Source organism: Hibiscus syriacus, unplaced genomic scaffold, assembly GCF_006381635.1.
Source record: "Hibiscus syriacus cultivar Baekdansim isolate YM2019G1 unplaced genomic scaffold, ASM638163v2 tig00014370_pilon, whole genome shotgun sequence".
Classification (NCBI taxonomy): Eukaryota; Viridiplantae; Streptophyta; class Magnoliopsida; order Malvales; family Malvaceae; genus Hibiscus; species Hibiscus syriacus.
The window spans coordinates 785,743-789,161 of record NW_024062323.1 but is presented as its reverse complement, the minus strand read 5'-3'; the positions used below and the strand labels follow the sequence as shown (position 1 = coordinate 789,161).

Below are 3,419 nucleotides of genomic sequence, written 5' to 3'. Positions count from 1 at the left end.
ATCATAGTAGTCAAATAATAAGCGAAACAACTTAAATCAAACCATTACTCTAAATTGAACTTCAACATCCTCCTCGAGTCATTTGTGACATCGTTATTCTTTTTATAAAATGCATCTATTTTTTTACGGGGATAATGTTAACATCAAAACAAAATTTAGAGACATAAAATATATGTGAATGAACAAAAAGTTGAAACCATAAAATAATGAGCAAGAAGCACATGATCGTATAAAACAGAAGGGAAAAAAAAGAAGAAGAAGAAGAAGAAATAAAAGTAAAATGTAGAGGGTGCATGTATATTCTAAAATGGATTCTACCCTAATTCGATCTCCATCTCTAAACGAGCCATTCATTTTTAAAAAAAAAGTGAGGTTGGCATATTTAATTGTTTAATATCTTTCGATTTATTAGTGGCGTGGAACTAATATCCCAAATGTATTGGTATTTTTATCATAATTTCATTGAATTCTGTTGCATATTTTACAATTTAGGGGAATATTAACATTTAATTTATAAATTTACCTACTAAAACTGATAAAGTCGTGTGCATTTGTTTTTGCCAAGTTTGGTGACGATCAGTACAAGGTTTCAACAACGTAATATAAAAATATAGGTCACAGCTCATAGGCTTTATCCGCAACTTGGAGGTAAGTTGGGTGGACCAAACATACATGTCTAATAATGTAGTTTGAGATAATGTCATGTTCTTGTTCTTCATCGGTAGCAGCAATCCTCATTATACCTATATAAATAAAATAATTAAGGTTTCGCTGTTTTTCCTTTTCCTTTTCTGGTAGATATATCATGCAACCCGAAGGGCAAAGCATCCAAATGGATCAAACTCTCACTATATATATGCATAGTCTCAAGAGTGCTGGAAAGTTTACCCATTTTGCTTATTTAGAAGCGGATGATAATGGAGGCCCACTTTGCCTCTAAACCAGGATTCAAAACTGGCCTTTCGAAATTAAAAGGTAGATAATCAAACTTATAAATGTTTTTTGGGACAAGGAAAATGATTATGGATTTCGGGATCTGTATCCAAAGTAATTTGAGTTTTGAAGACACCTAATTTCGTCTGCGTGTAACAACTCAACAGCAGCCCTACATCCTCCGGCGCAAGGAACGTCAACACCAACAACCAAAAGCAATCAAAGAGCATTAGAAGTCTATTTTGTATAGGATTCTAAAAATAGTCTGATTTTTCCATTATAAATATATGTAATCCATATCATTTGGAGGACAGAAGATTTCCAGCAAAATCACAGACAATATACACGAAAAAGCACAAAAATACAAAGGGGAACTTTCGCTGGATTTTCAGAAGAAATACAAACAATATTTTCAAGGTTATTTGGTTTTTTTCTTTACATTCGAATATATTTTCCTTTGCATTTATTTGCTATTTAAGTTTGGTATTTTTTTTTATTATTTTTTTACAGCAAAATATGATTTTTATTTTTCCTTTAAAAGAAAAACACTAAAATGCTCATGTATATCGAATATAAATAACCACCATATTTTCTAATATCCAACGATCTCAGTTGCAGCAAATAATAAAAAATATAAAGGGGTAGATCGAAACCTTACCTGTGTCGAGGGAGCGTCGCCGGAAGTCGAAGGGTCGACGTCTATGGGCGGTTGAAGCTTGTATGTTGGCTTGGGGGTTGTTTGGATTATTTCTTCTCTGGTTTGAGTTAAAAAAGAAAGAGAGGGATTGAATTTTGTTGAAAAGAAATGACGCACAGATTAGAATTTGGGGGATAAGGAAGTGTTTTTATTTTGATTTTGGGTTAATCTCACCTAGGGTACCTCAATTTCTTGTCATCTTTTACTTAAAGTGTTAGGTTATTCGCGTATAAGTCCCCTCAATTCTTGTCGTGTTGTGCATAATGACCACTAAATATATGCGTAAAATTGAGTTAAGTCCCCTCAAATGTTGTCGTTCTTTTACATTCCAGTCCCTAAAACTCTACATTTTATTTATTTCATTTTCAGCACTTCAATTTCATTATTTTTAACTTAGTCACTAACATGTTATATTTCCTGTTTTGTTTATTTCTAATTTTGGCACCATATTTTATTTCTATTTTATTTTAGTAACTATTTATTCCTGATATAGTATTGCTTTTCTTTTTTTTCATTTCCTTTTATTTCCTTTCTATTTTTTATTTTGTATATTAACTCTTTGTCTTTGTTTGTTTGTTTTATTTATTTATTTTTTTACTTTATTTATGATTTTTTTTAGGATAATTTTAATTAATCAAAAGGTAAATGATTATGATCGAATTTTTAAATTTTAATTTTAATTTTCGCAATTAAGACAACTGATAAGTTAAATTGTACCGAAAGAGCAGTTCAAGGGTGTCAATCATTCCTTGACTGTAACCGACTCCCGAGCCCGACGTATTTCTGGTACAACGCAGATCAGGTAAGATGATGTTCGATCTACCTAATATCGCTTTAAAATGATCAGTGGCGACTCCAATCCACAATTTTCAAGTCGAAGCCCAATTCTGGGGCCCAATCGAAAGACGGTTAAGACAGCTTGGCGACTCCGCTGGGGACAGGTATGTGAGTCAGGCCGAAATTAATTTTTGGTTGTCATTTTGAGCGAAAGTTATAAATTTAAATTTATTTATTCGATTCTAATTATTTACCTTTGATTATTTTTCAAGTAAATAGTTGTACTGACTTTTTTTTTTAATGATTTCAGATTTTCAAAATTTTCATCTCATGCTCTATACCCGAGCTCCAAACCCTATTTAAGTGGGGGTAAAAGCGACGCCTTCATGTGAATTTATTCACCGTGCGGGCCTAGCAAGTAGCCTTTGGGATTCATATACTTTATGTCTTCGTGTGAATTTATTCACCGTGCGGGCATAAGAGAATGTTTCCTCTCGAGTTTAACTTAGTCCACACAAGCTTGTAATGAGCTTAGAATTAAGGGTCTGGCAAGCCCAAGGGGGCACCAGCAAGGAGAACTCGGATACCTTTTTAGAACCTAAACCGGGATAGTACAAGGAATTAGAGCCCACCCCAAAATCTCATTCCAAACCCTAGGTTGCTTTAATTTTATTTCATGCTTTACTTTCTTTTTAAAGCATGAGAACTAGACGAATATGCGGTTAGCATTTGTTTGAAATTAGCATGCGGGATAGAGATCATGTATGGGTAGGAATAATAAGCATGTGAGGTAGATATCATGTGGGGTAGGATTTTCTTTTTATTATTTTGATTTACCTCACTAACTCTTTTTGTTCTCTTTTATTTCGTTTTCATCATTTGCATCATTTAAAAGATGTTGATCCACCAAAAAAACGTGTTCGTTAACCATAAACAATTTGCATTAATGGACAAAAGGGTTGTAATACAAGAGATGAAGAACGCAAGGGTCCGACTATGGTCAGAAAATACT

At 33.1% G+C, this 3,419-nt stretch overlaps 1 long non-coding RNA gene across 1 annotated transcript; it reads right to left on the bottom strand.

Annotated features, from left to right (window-relative positions):
• Positions 1–527: 527 nt before the first annotated feature.
• On the bottom strand, positions 528–1,732 carry LOC120207164. Its single transcript, XR_005524173.1, has 2 exons — positions 1,592–1,732; positions 528–1,105 (listed from the first exon to the last, which is right to left on the bottom strand). It is a non-coding gene; the product is annotated as an uncharacterized LOC120207164 (long non-coding RNA).
• Positions 1,733–3,419: the final 1,687 nt, after the last annotated feature.